Here is a 17205-nt window from a genome sequence, read left to right on the forward strand (position 1 = left end):
CTTTAGCCATTTCACTGTCTAAGCATTCAAAAATCGGGAAAACATTTCTGAACGATTAAAATAATATTCAAGGCAGTGTTGACCGTAATCACACTTTTTTTACAAGAAAAGTCTCCCCACCCTCTTCATAAAGATATGTAGTAAGGAGTGATTGCAATACGAGTACTCTGGTATACCGAAGGTGGGTATTTCGTGCTAGTTGCAATTTCGTGTAACCGGTATTTGCTATAGCAAAATACTGATATTTATGGTATTAGCTATAAATAATAAATATTTCTAAAAGATTTAATTTGACATTTAATTTGATATACGGTATCTTCTGTTATTTGAAATATGTATTTTTACTTCTTTGTATGAAGCAAAGGAATTATTGTAATCGCGAAAAAATTAATAATCATATTTCAACTGATATATCCGTTTTGACCACACCCGAATCCTTCTGGACAATTTTTTGCACGTTATTTGTATGTACGGAGATAAGAAAGGATTCTTTTTCCTCCAACGAATTGCATAATGGATTTAATGGATTCAAAATGAATTTCTTTATGACGTCCGTCCGTAAAGACGTGTACGCATGTATGTATTTATGTATCTCGCAGAACTCAGAGATGATTGAAGAAAGTTGAAATTGAAATTTTGTATATAGAACTGCTATAACATCCAACTGTGTACCTCCTTATATATATATCCATCCATCCTTAACTGGCTTCATAGACTTTACCCGGCCTTAAAATTTCGCAATCATTGGTAATAGATGTATACTTCCAGAAGTGGTTTAAATAACGAAAATATTCAAGTTTGGGCAATGTCAAATTTAAAAAAAAGATGTTAATTTTGGAGACACAATGAAACTGAACTTTTGAATCTTCTCCCGGTTCCTATACTTATGTTTAGTATTGTTTCATACTCGTTATGGAAAAATAAAAATAAAGAAGTTTGACTTTCGTACGTCAAAAAAAATTATAACTATACTTAATTTCAAAATTTGTAGTTTTTGATTTCATTTTCAACTTGACTTCAGGAATCGGTTGATAAAATTAGAATAAACGGAAGGAATAAGTTTAAATGAAGTGTGCAGCAAAATGATATGCAAAATTTAACAGGCCGTGCAAAGACGTCAATATAGTCAATGGATTTTTTTTTTTTTTTTTTCATCAATGCAGTGCCAGCATTTGCTGTCCCACTTTCTTTCCTTATCTGCTCTCTTTGCGTAATATCAGGATCAAGTATGAAACATACATGAAACCTAAGCTCACATCACGATATTTTTTTCTACCAGCCAGTCTGGCTGTGGAGCTATTATGTCGGAATGATTCGAAGGTATTAAAAGCGAATTCAAAAATAATTTTATGTTACAATCACTTAAAGATCGGACTATTTGAGGGATGATACACTGCATTAAAGGTTCACATACAGGAAAGGCATAGTGAACTAGGAAAGGTATTTACATTGCAGAAAAGTATATATTTTAAGGTGTTTATGTAATTAGAACGACTTTAAAAAAGAAAATGTAAAGGAAGAAAAGATGCTAACGAGATCAAATTTAATTAAATTCGTTGTAAATTTTCAGAACAACTATCAGGTATTTCTCCCAACTTCTTGGCGTGCCTTCATGGTGTAGTGGTTCTGCACGCTGAACCTTTATCCAGAAGTGCGTGGTTCGATTCCCGGCGAGGGCGTTGCTAATTTTTCATCTCTCCGGGCTCAAAATAGCCTAGTGTCTCTACAGTGGCCCCCGAACTAAAAGGGCTGTTGGATGATTCTCCGTACCCAGATTTGGCGTTTGGGTCCCCTAAAAACCAAAGTAGGTCTTTAAAAGGGGGAGTATATAAGGTATTTATCGCACCTTCTTGGCGTGCCTTCGTGGTGCACGCTGGGAAGTTATCCAGATCCGTGGGTTGATTCCCGGCGAGGGCGTTGCTAATTTTTCATCTATAATAGTCTAGTGTCTCTACACAATATGTATAAAATGCAGACTCTAGGAGAATTCGTTGAACATAATATTAATAGCGGAAAAGAATTGTCTATGGAGAAGAAATTACAATTAGCTATAGATAAAAAAATTGTCGCAAAAAATGATGCAAAATAATATAATAAATAGATTTGTTCAAAACCGTCAGACGAGAGACCGAGTTGATAGAAGATGTAGGACTTGAAAATGTTTAGAGGAAGTATATCGCCCATTATTAACAGTGCCACCAACCAGTGTGGAAGCAGAAAGAGCATTTTGTACTACAGGTAATTAAAAAAAAAATAAATAAAAATACGTTAATGACCGTTCGATAAATTCATTATTGCGCTTTTTTATGATCACATTTCAAAATTATGCAATTAATAAATTGTTCTTTTTTTGTATCAATAGATATTATGCGATGCTTACTTACACAACATGCAATGCTTACTCTTCCTAATAGTAATGATACATATTTTGCTCCTTTGTTCTGTTGTAATCCTACAATAGTTGCCGCCCAGACGGTATACGGGTTCGGGAAGCCTACTGCGGTAACGAAGAGCTCGGGTTCGAATCCCTGACAGGCATTAAAGTTAGTAGACATGTAGTGCTTTGCGGCGTGGGGGACGTCTAAATATATTGTTACGTTTTTCTTTTCTTCTGCTGACACCAGTTGTTACGTTATTTTCTTCCTTCACGTTCGTACGGGATTCGTAGATTTGGAGTGAATAACGACGACACTTGACGAAGTATCGAAATACACTTTATTAGCCAGTATTGTCAGGACAGCTCCAAAACACGTTTTACAGTCGTCGATGAACTACTTTAAACACACTGACACGATCAGCGACACAGCCTTCATGTTATCAGGCTATCACGGTGGAGACAGCTTCCTGCAAAGCTCCCGACTCTGCTTTCATGAGTACAGCTCCCGACTCTGCTTGGTCGTTCTTGGAGCTACACGTACTCTCGAGACTCTCCACGCTACAACTCGCGATGCACTCGACGACACACGAGCACAGCTCAGACTCTTTGGTTCAGTCGTTCCCGGAGCTCAACACGCTCTCTCGACGATGCCCTAACCGCGATACATTAACAGACTCCTTCGGTGCACTCGACGACCCACTCGGCACTCCCTGCCCGGCTGTCAACTCGATCGACTCCGCAGGGATTGACACGCTAAATGACACACCAACTCGATACCTACTCTCTCGCACTCTATGCGAGGCACACACACTGACTAGCTCCCTCGACGAGGCACACACTAACTGTCTGCGGACCAGCAGGGTTTATATAGCTTTCGGCTTGTGTTTGGGAACATTCTGACCTAAACCGGTAAAAATTCGTTCCAGAAGGTTCTCCAACCGTCATGGTATATCACCAATTTTGTCGCCAAATGTGGCAATCCTGCCTTCCCTTGCCATTTTTATGGCAACCCTAAAACTGCTTTGCGGGGAAGCCATCTTACCGCGCCTGCACATTTCGTAACAATATGTAAGCTCAAAGCCTTCTCGTGTGATTAGGTGGTAGGGAAGAAGAGTGGGAGACCCTCGGACCATTCTCGAGGGTGTTCTCCTTCAAAACTGAGGTGGAAGTAGAAGGCCAACCTCCTTGAGACTCTGGCAACCATTCTTCCATAAAGCACATGAACAATATAACAACATCTGTAACGGTTTATTTTTTATATTATATTTTTTGTTTCTGATTTAAATTATTATTTTACTACTCTTATTAATAATATTTGATTATGACATTTATTCCTTTATTTTTAACAAAATTGGTTATTATTTTATAATTCATGCATTTATGTAAAACTACTCGTAATAAATATCTAAAAAAACTGTGTTTTTGTACTTTTCTCAAAAATTCCTAATACTGTTATTCTTGTACAAAGTTTAAAAAAGTACCGATTGTAGTAATGTAATTTCGATCCAGTATTGCAATCACTAATTGCAAGTGAAGTATATCAGAATGATAAATTATAAGCAGTTTTCGACTCATAGTGAGCAAAATATTTATATACAAATGTGGTTGCGTGTGTTCGGGATTTATGTATCTATATAGTATTAAAACCTAAATTTAGGAACAAAATATTCAAATGCCCTTTCTTTTCGAAAACGAAGATATATGATATTGCTAGGCCATGTTACTTCTCCTATGTATAAAATATTGATTTCTTTTCCGAATTCCGTTACGTACTTTGTTTCTTCTGTATTTTCTAAAACAATAACAAATGCGCAAAAAAGAACTCCATACAGACACAATATATTGCTATTCTTTTGATAAATATCAGAAATAAAGGTAAAAGTTCCATAAATTTAAAATAAAACTATATCAGAAATAAAGGTATATCAGAAATAAAGGTAAAAGTTCCATAAATTTAAAATAAAACTACAAAGCTATAATGGGCAAAAAAATTCATTTCATTATTTTAATGTTCAGAGATTCCGAAACATTTCTTCGTGTTAAAAATAATTAGTTTCGAAGAATTTGAATATGGCGTACATTATGTCTACTCTTACCCAAAATTATTCATAAGTTTTGTTATTGGTAAATAAAAATAAATAATAATAATAATTTCCAGTTGATTATTAGGAAATTTTAAAAATATCAAAATTATTATGATTATTAGGAAATTTTAAAAATATCAAAATTGTTATAATTATAAGGAAATTTTAAAATCTCACTTTGCAAAATATTTTTCAATTTACGTTTAAGCTTTTAAAGCTAAACCTCCGAAGTTTAATTATTTCTAAGATATTACTATAACAATTGAAATAATGTGCTTCCTATGCTTAGAATAGTATTAAAAAAATAAGCTCAAATCTTGAAATCACAAAAATATACCAAACTTCGTTTCGGTGTGGTCAAAGAAAGAAAAATTATGCTTGGGGCCAGAATTTAAATGAAAAGAATAATAGCGACGAAGTGATTAAAATAGAAACAAAATAATGTAAGAAATTAAAGATGTGGAGCATTCCCAACTTCTTGTAGAAAAGATGTGCATTTAGCGTCTAGTTTCAGAACATGCTTTTAGTTCAATTCCAAATGCAGCGCCTGCAAACCCAAAGGACTGGGATTTCAAACTTTCCGAAGAAAATTAGAGTATTTATATCCAAGTCGGTATTTCCATGTCTCATCGATACACGGTGCAACTACCGTAACCAGACAGGAATTTGCTTAAAGAGGAGCTCTCTTCAACTTCAGATTGTTTTTTTAAAAAATACATCCATTTCTGCATATTAAAAAAGAACATTACTTAAAATTAATTGCTAAGTACCTATAGATAATTTATAAAAGGTTATTATGGTTTTCATTATCAGAGGAGAACTTTCTGAAACATTTTCCTAGGATTTTGAAATTTGAGGAAGTCATGAAAACCGTACAGCATTGCCAAAAGCCATTGCATTGATTCTAAAGCTAAATTTTTAAATATTGTGTATTCTCAAATGAGCACTATCATTTGCAGTTTCATGTGCAATACATATATACTTACCTAATTTATAGCATTCTAAATGATGCAAAAAGCGTCAGCTTTGGTGATTCATTTTGTAAGGAACTTAAGTTTTACTAACGTTTATTTTATTTTAAATCTTTACTATCACTTCTTATTTTCTACTTCCGGCCAGAATTATAAGCGTGAAGGTTTTTATGCAAAGTTTGTCTGGCGAACGCCAAGTACTTAAGTTGTGGCTTTTTGCCAAGCAAGAAAGAGAGGAAGCAGTGAGTTCGAAGCAGGCCGCTTACCTTAGAAGTTACGCAGTTGCTATTTGCCTTCCAGGCCAGAGGTTTTAATCCTCTTGATAAATTAAACGTATTGTAGTGTTCACAGTCTCTGTGCTACATACGCTTCCTGTTATTATAAGGCCAATCTTCCACGTGTATTATTCTAAAGTTAAATTAGAGTTTAGTTTTATTTTTTTTTTTACTTTTACGTTAGACCCCGAGTGGCGGGTCATTGTATTCCGAAGTACGGAAGTTATTGTATATAGAGAAAAATAAAGGGTTTTGTATACCCTTCGTCTGTATCCTGTCTACTTACTACAATTAGTGAACATAGCTTTAGTAAGCTCTCTGTTCCTAGTCAGGTCCTTGTATGTTCCCGAAGAAGGTTAGAAGGAACATTGAACCTGATAGTGGCGCCCAACGAAGAAGAATAACCATGGCCGAGTTTCAAGAAGAACCTGTGCTGCCTGCAGAAACGGCTCAGAATCCAGAAATGCCAGCTGCCGCCCTGGAAGGATTCGGTTACATCGTCCAGACCATGCGCGCTTCGATGAAACCAGAAGCAACGTTTAACGGAAACTCACCGGTAACCAGTTTTTTGGAAAAATTGGATGACCACTTCATGCTCTACCCCGTGCACGAGTTTCAAAAAGTTACCTTAGCTTCCAGCGCTTTGAGGGGCCAAGCGCTTAACTGGTTCAAATGTATCGGCAGAAGTCTCTTGGGTCAAGCAGGAAGTCCCACCTATAGTTACGAAAATTTCAAGACTGCCCTACTAAAAGCCTTCTCTGTTGTAAGGGATCGTGCGAAATTAGAAACGGAACTTTTTAGTATATATCAACAAAGAATCGAAAACCTCTTGAGCTTTATTTTAAGAAAATTTCACGTTTTCAAGCTCTTGTATGGAAACCGTCCGCATTTTGAAATTATTCAAGTGATTTTGCCGAGGTTACTGCCCCAAGTGCAAGACTTTATTGAGTTAAGAAATCCGACTACACTGGAAAAGTTATTTGAGCTAGCAATCCAGTTTGAAAGTAGAAGAACGGCGGACGTCGAAAGAAGACGCCAATATCAACAGCGAAACCAATTTGGTACGCCAAGACTACAGCAAACTCAAGCACATGGCTACGGAGAAAAAGCGAATCAGTGGGCAAGGAAACCCGAGCATTCAAAAACAGCCGGCGAACGTCGACAGTTCAATAGCAACCCAGGAAAAAGTCTCAAGGCCAGGGGAAAAAGAAGGAAAGCACGGAAAGGAAAAATAATTTAAACTAAAACGGATTTCTGCGGACGAGAGGGTGCGGAAATCCGAAGGCCAAGAAAACCCCTCTTCCTACAAGTTAAATACAGTAATGGTGAAAAATTTGACTCTTCCGAAGATTGAAGTCTTGGTGAATAATATCCCGGCCACTGCACTCCTGGATACCGGCGCGCAGTGTTCCTGTGTGGCAGAAGTCTTTTTTAGAAAGTATTTTCGCAAATACCGCATATATAATGCGGATAATACGACAGTATTAGCGGCGCAAGGAGAAAAATGTAAGTGCGTAGGTAAAGTACCTTTGTATATCCGTATCAAGGACGAACAAGTAAAGGTGATGTTTTTTATAGTAAAGAATCTGCAAGCACATTTGATCTTAGGAATAGACTTTCTTTCAGGCGCACAAGCTACACTGGATTTTAATGAAGCGTCCCTTAAGCTGACAATGAAACCAGTGCGTGTAGAAAAGGTTGAACCGCCAAGGTTAAATCTTGACCACCTGCCTAATGACGAGCAAGATAGAATCCGACAAGTGGTAAGTGAATTTGCTTCGTTATTTAGTGATATTCCAGGATTTCCTCAGGTTACTAACCATAGTATTGACACCGGAGATGCATTGCCAGTTCGTCAAAAACCATACCGGTATGATAAGAATAAGGAAAAAATTATAGAATGGCATATTACCGATATGCTACGTAAAAAGATCATAACGCCCATCTCAAGTAGTTATGCTAGCCCGGTGGTTTTATGTAAGAAAAATAATGATTATCCTTTGGAGCATCCAAAAAGGTGGAGATTCGCTATTGATTACCGTAAATTAAATTCCATAACGAAATATCCGGTATATCCGTTGCCGATCATAGAAGAAATTTTAAGGAACATAAAATCAACCAAATTTATGACGACTTTAGACTTAACGACTGGTTATTTTCAAATAGGGGTGAGGCCTGAGGACGTGCCTAAGACTGCGTTTATAACCAAGTCTGGCACTTATGCATTTTTGCGTATGCCGTTTGGCCTTTCAGGGGCCCCAGCAACATTTCAGCGATGCATGGACATTGTGTTAAGACCTGTTCTTGGAAAGTCCACATTTATCTATTTAGACGATATCATTATTACTAGTGATAATCTAGACCAACATGTACAGGATTTAAGACAGGTGTTTTCTTTATTAAATGAGGCCTGTCTAAAAGTTAATGTCGAAAAGTGCAAATTTGCAGCCCCTGAATTAAAATATTTAGGTTACAAAATATCTCAAAAAGGGATCGAGACAGATGAATCAAAAATAATCGCTGTACAAAAGTATCCGACTCCAAACACGGCAAAGAAGCTCTCTTCTTTTCTAGGACTTTGTTCATATTATAGGTCCTTTATAAAAGATTTTGCGGCTATCGCTGAGCCATTGTTAAAATTAAAAAGGAAAAAGGCAAGATTCTCGTGGACGGCCGAAGCCAATAGTGCTTTCGAAAAATTAAAACAAGCATTAACGCAAGCCCCTGTGTTAAAATTTCCTGAAAAGGATGAAAATTTAGAAATTTCAGCGGATGCTTCGGATTATGCGGTAGGAGCGGTACTTTCGCAAAATCAGCAGCCCGTGGCATTTTTTAGCCGAACTTTAAATCAAACACAAAGAAACTATTCCGCGACCGAGAGAGAGGCACTTGCAGTTCTGTTAGCAGTGCAAAAGTTCCGAGTCTATTTTGGAAAGGCGCCGATAACAGTATACTCTGATCATGCGGCGGTAACTAGATTGTACTCAGGGAAAAATTTATCCCCAAGGTTAATAAGATGGGCACTCAAGCTGCAAGAATATAATCTGGTAATCAAGCATACCCCCGGAAAGGAAAATATCGTAGCAGATGCCCTATCACGAATTAAATTAGACGAACAGGGTAATACCGTAAAAGTTGCAATGCTTACAGCGTGTACAATAAATTCCCGAGAAACTGTAATAACAGAACTGGGTAAGGATCCTGAGTTTGGAAGTATTTATGAGTATTTGAAGGATCCTGAAAATTTTAGCCACCAAGATATTGTGGCGATAAGAAATAGGGCGGCCCATTACGAACTAATAGATGGTCTATTATTCTACACAAAAACTACGAATTCCAACAACGAATTTCGACCTGTTATCCCAGCTAGTCTTAGATTAAATATCCTGCATGAGCTCCATGACAGCCCTTTAGCTTCTCATGCTGGTATTCGAAAAACTATCCAACGCGTACGCGAGGCAGTCTACTTTCCTGAACTGCAAAAGTTAACAAGGGCGTACGTCCAGTCCTGCCCAACTTGTCAAGCCGTTAATTATATTAATTTCCGCCCGGCCGGGTTTCTAAATAGTATTAAATCCGAATTTCCAAATGAAATAATTGGCATCGATTTATTGGGCCCTTTCCCAAAAAGTCAGTTAAATAAAAGTCGCTATCTCCTTGTTATGGTTGATCATTTTAGTAAATGGACCGAAATTGTTCCCTTAAAACGAGCCTCCGCGAAATTGGTTACCGATTCTATTTTAAATAAATATATTTTAAAATACGGGGCGCCCCTAAAAGTTATATCGGATAATGGTCCTCAATTTGTAAGTAATATATTTGAAGACATGTGCCAAAAACTGGGCATACGTCATTTAAAAATGGTCCCGTATCGGCCGCAATCAAATATAGCGGAACGGGTCAACAGAAATATAGTGAAAATTATCCGTAGTTATGTTAAAAATTTTCATAAAAGCTGGGATAACTATATCAATGAATTTGCTTTCGCCCTTAGGACCGCAAAACATGATACAACGGGCAAAACTCCTGCTGAGTTATTTCTAGGCAGAAAGTTTATAACAGCGTTAGATAAACTATTTTATGTGCAACAAAGAGCCCCAGAATTTAAAATGGGTGATATAGAAAAACTAATAAAAGAAGCAAAAAAGAATACGGAAGTAGCACAAAGAAAACAGAAATTATATTATGATTTGAAACGACGGGGAGTAACTTATAAAGTAGGGGATGAAGTTTTAAAAATTAAGCATTCACTTTCTTCAGCACCAGAAGATAAAAATGCCAAATTTTTTCCACGATTTGAAGGACCATATGTTATAGAAAAAATAACTCACGCTGTTGTAGTGTTAAAAGCCAGAAATGGTGAAACCTGTTCCGCAAACATTGATCAAATCAAGCCCTACTTCGATCGTAATAAAATGCAAATCTTTTCAGATCTTTTGCAGGATCCGGCACGGCAGACACCGCAGGTACAAGTTCCAGAGGTGAAGAAACGACAAGTACAAGGGCAAGCCAATGAGAGACAGAAGCAAGTGAAAAGAAAATTGCCCCGCGGAAAAATGGAAGGTAACAAGAAAAAGAAGCCGTTCCACCGTCCAGAAAACAGAGTTCACGAACACCCCCAGAATGAAGAAGGGAGAAGGACGACGTATGTGAAGAGGACCAGGAGAAATGAAGGCAACTATAACCCGGCTTTAAAACGGAAGATCTACTGATCCGACAGAACTCTCCGCAGCAAAAGTCGCCGAACTGCGGAAGGGCCATCAGCGGCGGAGGAAAAAGTACAAGAAAAATTTGAACGGCCAACAACGAGGTCCAAGCAGGATCACGACAGAAGTTTCCCGGTTCCGCCAAGACCAGCTGCCATCAAACGGCAAAGACCACAAGCAGAGGAGAAAAGGAAAGTATTCAAGGGTGGCCGTACTGGTGAAAAAAGGAAGCTTCCAGAGGAAAGCACTGAAGGGCGAGCCCGTACAAGAAGGAGGATAAACCAAGCTACTATCTGCAGTACCTTTAAAGACTGGGCCCAGAAAAGGATGTCCGAATATTACAAAGATAAGTAAAATTTTATGTTACTTTGCAAACTTAAGTTAATCTTTCATTCTTACTGCAAGTGGCAGATTTCAAGAAGTTTTACATCATGCGAGGTCTACCTTTATCGCCAAAAGGGCGAGAAATGAGTTGTGACCGATTTTCGTATTATGTTTTTAAATTACTCGTGCGTAAAACTAAAGTTGATGTATAATAGCGTTGTGTAAAGACTTAAATATTGTAAAAAGTTATTGTATAAATTTTATTTAAAACATTCTAGCAAGAAAGAAGTTTTAGTCTGAAAGACTTTTTGAAATGTAGTATTATTTCAATGTAGAAAGAATTGGCACTTGCTTTGAAAAGAATAGAAGTTAACAATGTACTACTAATGTATGTTTTCAAATGTGTAAAATTAACGGCATGTTGATATGTTCTTATATACATGTGAACTGTTATTTTAAATGTTAAGAAATACCGTGATATGGTAAAAGTGAAAGTAATGTTAAAAATTTGTTATTCGTGTGACTGTAAAGATTAAATCATGGCGAATATGTGGTAAAGGTTGAATGATGTAGTTAGGCTCTCTGACGCTACACTTTAGAGTTAGCCACTTTTAGAATAGTACCTCAGGCTTTAGAGTTGAAAGTAGGGTGTGTTAAGAGGTCTCGTTATGTTGAATTTTAACACGTTAGTGTTTTGATTGTAGGAGGAAGTGTGGCACACGTAGACAGAAACACATTCGTGTTTGGTGTTCTTTTACAACACATGTCAGAGAGCACGGGGAGAGATAATTAAAATAGTCATGAATGAAATAAGAATGTTAAGAGAAGTATATTCTATATGTTATTTGCAATGTCATTGTGTAACATTTCATTAAACTAGTTTTCCTTCCAGATCTCTGAAAGGAACCAGAATTGAATAAAGCTCCTGTTTAGATGCAGTACAGATGAAAAAAAGATTGTTGTATATCCTGGGAGCTGCTATTGTAACAAATTTCTTTCTTTTAAATTTTCTAGTTTCTAGAGAAGTTATGTTGTAAAAGATTGGCCTCGCGTTAGTTTCTAGAGCTAAAAGTTTTCAACAAGGTCGTTTTAGACCTCAGTTTCAAACTAATTAACTCTGGCGGGAAGTATGTAAGGATCTTAAGTTTTACTAACGTTTATTTTATTTTAAATCTTTACTATCACTTCTTATTTTCTACTTCCGGCCAGAATTATAAGCGTGAAGGTTTTTATGCAAAGTTTGTCTGGCGAACGCCAAGTACTTAAGTTGTGGCTTTTTGCCAAGCAAGAAAGAGAGGAAGCAGTGAGTTCGAAGCAGGCCGCTTACCTTAGAAGTTACGCAGTTGCTATTTGCCTTCCAGGCCAGAGGTTTTAATCCTCTTGATAAATTAAACGTATTGTAGTGTTCACAGTCTCTGTGCTACATACGCTTCCTGTTATTATAAGGCCAATCTTCCACGTGTATTATTCTAAAGTTAAATTAGAGTTTAGTTTTATTTTTTTTTACTTTTACGTTAGACCCCGAGTGGCGGGTCATTGTATTCCGAAGTACGGAAGTTATTGTATATAGAGAAAAATAAAGGGTTTTGTATACCCTTCGTCTGTATCCTGTCTACTTACTACAATTAGTGAACATAGCTTTAGTAAGCTCTCTGTTCCTAGTCAGGTCCTTGTATGTTCCCGAAGAAGGTTAGAAGGAACATTGAACCTGATAATTTTAACGAAAAGGAAATATGCCTTCTTGCAAAAATTGTAGAAAAAGTAAAAACTGAACAAGCACCGCCTAAACACAAATATATTTTTAACCACAGTTAAGAAAAACTAAGACGAAACTAATAAATGCAAGAAAATTAACATTCTTCATCTATTCTATTAGTTTATTATTTGGGTTCGCTTGCTATACATTTATTATTTTTTATTATTTAAAATCGATCATTTGAGTAGTCAGAAAGTAACATCTGGAAATTACTTAATCGCCAAATAGTGCTGCATTGTCAAATATCATTATAATTTACACATTTTAATTTGTTTATCCGTAGAATTTCAGCAGCTACATTATTTACTACTTATTACTACAGTTTTAGATGAGCATATTTATATCATCCTTCTTTCTCCCAAAGAAGAGCCTTGGAGAATTCAATGTTCGCAGCTCTTCCTTATTAGCTATTCAACCTCAAATGAATTTCAGATTTAATAGAGCGAAACCTGCTGTACAAAAAACATATGTCCCTACTTTACACTCATTTGTGTGTAGTGCACTACCCTACTTTACACACATTTGTGTGTAAAGTAGGGTGGTGCACTACACACACATAAAAAAAAAGGGAGAGAGGGAAAAGAAAAATTCTAAACTTTCCGATTTTAACAGTCGTCCGAAAGGGTTTGTTACGGATTTTTAGGCTCTTGCTGAGTTTGCAGTCTACTAGTCTGCTTTTGCAGTCACTCCTGCTAAAGCCTCTTTTTTCTGGTCTTTTCATCTTTATCAAGGACAGTTTTCTTCGCACTTACGTCGTACGCTATTCAGCAACAAAATTACATAATTTTTAAAAGCTGCATAGCAGCATATGTTTAGAATTCCCAATTCAGTGTTAAGAGCTGGCATACTTTTTTCTATTTTTGATCAGTCATTTCTCAGTCTATCAAGCCAATATTCAGTTTTCAGAGTATGAGGATTAACAAAAAAAATTTTTTGGTCTTTATATTATTAACTCTTTACGTATTAACTTTATTCATTAAATATTACTACTCCACACTTACGCCACATCTTGTGGAGAAGCTTTTTCTAGAATACATCTTCAACTGTCCGTTAATACTTGCAGCTCTGCAAAGCTTGGGGGAATTTCCTTTCCAGGCACAACTGTAGAGTGAAAAGATTGTTGAACTGGCAAAAACTGTAATTTCCATGCATGGATCCATTTGACTTCTCAAAGGACACGACACCAACCAACCAACAATCACTAAATTTCAAGCGTTTCTTCGCAACTGGGCTTAGCTGTGACGCTGTAAGTTATTCAAAAGCTCTTAGTTACCAAATCATTCTGTTAAGATAATTTGATCAGATCATTTGCTACTCACATGCTTATAGACCACAACATTCTAGCTTTGACTGACTTTCCATCCTTCATTCCTTTGACTGACTTCCATTTCGCTTTCCATCTGATTGGCACACATGCAGTACAAGAGAAGGATCTCTTCACTTTTACCTCACTTTCTTGACAGTTCTTAGACTTTAACTTCCTATCTCGTCAACGTCGTGTGCCCTCGGCTTAATTTTCTTATCTATAATATTAAAGCCTTTTCTGGGGTCACATAAGCAAATTCATAATCCGTATCCAGTTAGAAAGAATGCTTCTGGCACTCATGCTGCTCAGTTAGAATTTCATCAGCTCTAAAAATGATTATCCCGGCGTTTGCATTTACTTGCAGAAGATACTTTAAAGTTACAAGCCTTTAAAGTAATTGAAACACTTTGTTGCTTATGTTATTGAATGTGTAGTCCTTGACTGCGTTACCCCCCACCCGGGGGTCGACGTAGAGAACTCTGCGAAGCTACTGGTTAGGATCTGTACCTAGGCAGTCTCGGCCACGGGGGTATAAAATTTATGAACTTGGTGGTTCTGAAGGCTCTGGGAAAGGTCACTGGGTAATAGTGGAGGTTGAACCACCATGATGTGCCCGAAGGGGGAGTGGACCCGGAATGAGATTGAGTTCTCGATACGGGGAATGCCTTAATCTTCTTCTTCTTCTTCTTGACTGCGTTATCAACATTTAAATTGATTTGACTGTTATTGCTTAGTTTAATTTAGTCAGAAGGGTTTGCCCTTAATTTAAGTTCAAGATTTAAATAAAATATTTATTTGAAATCTTCTCAGGACCTTTGTCATACAGTATCAGGCGTAGTGATAATTCGCTAACTTATCTGGTTAGAAGAACACTCAAAAATAATTTTTCAGAGCAGTTTCAACCTTGCGGATTGAAGACATTGACAATCCTAGAAAGTGCTCAAAATGCTACAAGTAGAACATTTCAAAAAAATATGTATAGTGAATGTATTTTCTACGCAACGTTTTTTGTTGTCCTTTTACTAATTTAAGAAGAAGGAAGCGTTGCAATACTGTCGCATCTAGCTATATCCGTAATATCATTCATAAAACTCATATAATTGTTGAAATTTATTTACTTTCATTTTGTTTCATTTCGTCTGCCTCTTATTAATCTTGATTACGATTTAAATCAAATTGATTCTCGGATTATGTTTTCATAGATCAAACGAAATTAAGAATTTATTATTTCTAGATTACTTATTATTAATTCTAGAATTCAGTATGCTATGAAACTAAAAAAAATATTCTCCAAATTAGATGCATAGTTATATGCAGAAGATTATATTCGATTATTAGATACGTAGTGAGTACAACATGCTTTACATGCCCATATGCTTAAAAACAGCTTTTTCCCCCTGAAATGCTACCTCTACACAAGTTATTAATTTCTAATTAATCTTTAAGTCGAACAGTTCATCATTCGAGACATCAAAAACCAAAAAATAACGAATAGAAATTGTAAGAGGAAAAAAAAAAGTAGGTTCCACTTCGATAATAAATGAACTGCTATCTACTTTGGGTTGTGAGAAAAAAAAAGTATATGCTTACAAAAAGCAAAATAAATAAAAAAAAAAAATAAAAACATGAAGTGGAGGCCGCTAGAAGACAAAGTCGAGGCACATCTTAACTCGATTGAAAAATGTTTTTACAGCCAGAGGATTCCGTTTTTATAGCTAACAATTTACTTCCTTCGCCCTCAAAGCCAAAAACAGCTTCGAATGTTTTATATAAGGGGCAATCCACTCTCAACTTATATCAAAGCGTGTTAGGGGGAAGGTTTTTGGAATATTCTGGGTATATTTCCTTACGATCGATATTTGTGGCTTGGGGGAAAGCAGGAATCTCTTCTTCCACGTTATAATATCGAGAAAATGGTTTTCTAAAAGCGCTTCTTTTGCGATATCCTCCAGACGATGTTTGTGAAGTTCTCACTTTTGTCACTTGGCTTTTCTATTATGCCTCCGGAGAGTGCCAACGTTATCCTTGAAATGAGGTTGTTGGCCTTCCTGGCGATCCTTGAACCTTCATATTTTTTCTTCCGCCAAGCTCTTTTGCAAATAATATCGTTTTCGACAAAACTTTATTGTGAAATCCCAGAAACTCTGTGTTACGAAATTTCCAATAAAACACGGTCAATTCTGAGCAGAATTTCAGTAATATGATGTCATATTTTTAGCGTGCTAACATGGAATTTTATACAATCAGTGGTAACTTGCATGGGAATAAAACAAGCACTCTAGAGTATGGCTTGCTTTGGTAGCATAAACTAGTTCCAAACTCCTAACAAACATAAAGCGAATTATCTTTGTGCCTGAAATTAATTACAAAGTCGTGTAAAGGTTTAAGATAAACCTTTTCATCTAAATACAAACTTTGAACTTAAATGTAGTTTCTTATGCTAACCGAATGAGCTACAGTTTGTGGCGATGCAACTAAAATAATAGCTAAATTCAAACATAAAATGTAGACTAGTAAGTAAATCTAAATCTGAGGTGGCCCAGAAACTCTAACCGGCGAAAGAATTCAAATGTTGGCAACAATAATGCAAAGGCGAATAGTTGTAGTAATGTCTGAAATTCTGAATAACTGATAAATTTAAATAAAAATTCTTACAGCATTATTATTTTTAATATTTGTAAAGCAAGATGGTATTCAAAGAAGTTTCCAGCAAATCAAGATTTGATCTCGAAAATTGTTGGAAAATGATAAGGGGAGCAAGTTTTTCTTAAATTATGTACTCAAGAAAGCCTGAGTCCTAACTCACTATACTCAACCTAGTCTAATTTTAAGGGGACTCATACACCTTAAACCCCTCATGATCTTCGAATATGTGACTGTTGTAAGAATTGGGATATTTGATTTATTTTAAAAGCAATTACTTCCAACTTTTTACAGCTGACTACATAATATAGCTGCTTTGGAAACTAGTAACCAGAAAGTTTTTGTTGCCACAAATATTTTTGTAATTTAATTCTCTTTGTGACAAAATATTTCGCCATGTTTCCACCTTTCGCGCATGATATTTTAAAAATGGCTAATGGTACATACTTGAAATTTGATGAAATTCTTTATATGGGCACTATTTTCTAACTGAACCAACAATCTGATGAATATTTTAATAATGAAAAATTTTATGGACGACAACATTACAATCTTTTTTAATAAAATACATTTTATAAAATCAACTCAAAATAAAATAAAAATTTAACATGAAATTTTTAGAATTTTAGGTTCACAGTAGTTTTCAAATGTTATAAAAGCTATACATTAAATATGGAATTAAATTATGAAACAGAATGTTTTAAACTGTGCGCGCAAGGTGGAAACATGACGAAAAATGTTGTCACAAAGCGGATTAAATTAT

The 17205-nt window shown here is 36.1% G+C and overlaps 1 protein-coding gene across 3 annotated transcripts in view; it reads right to left on the minus strand.

The window, feature by feature from the left end:
* Positions 1–17205, minus strand: part of LOC118197664 (cell adhesion molecule Dscam1-like) — a 927954-nt gene that overhangs the window by 162605 nt on the left and 748144 nt on the right. The window lies entirely within an intron of this gene.

Source organism: Stegodyphus dumicola, chromosome 5 (assembly GCF_044657685.1).
Source record: "Stegodyphus dumicola isolate Sdum_Otavi_A_Nest chromosome 5, ASM4465768v1".
Taxonomy (NCBI): domain Eukaryota; kingdom Metazoa; phylum Arthropoda; class Arachnida; order Araneae; family Eresidae; genus Stegodyphus; species Stegodyphus dumicola.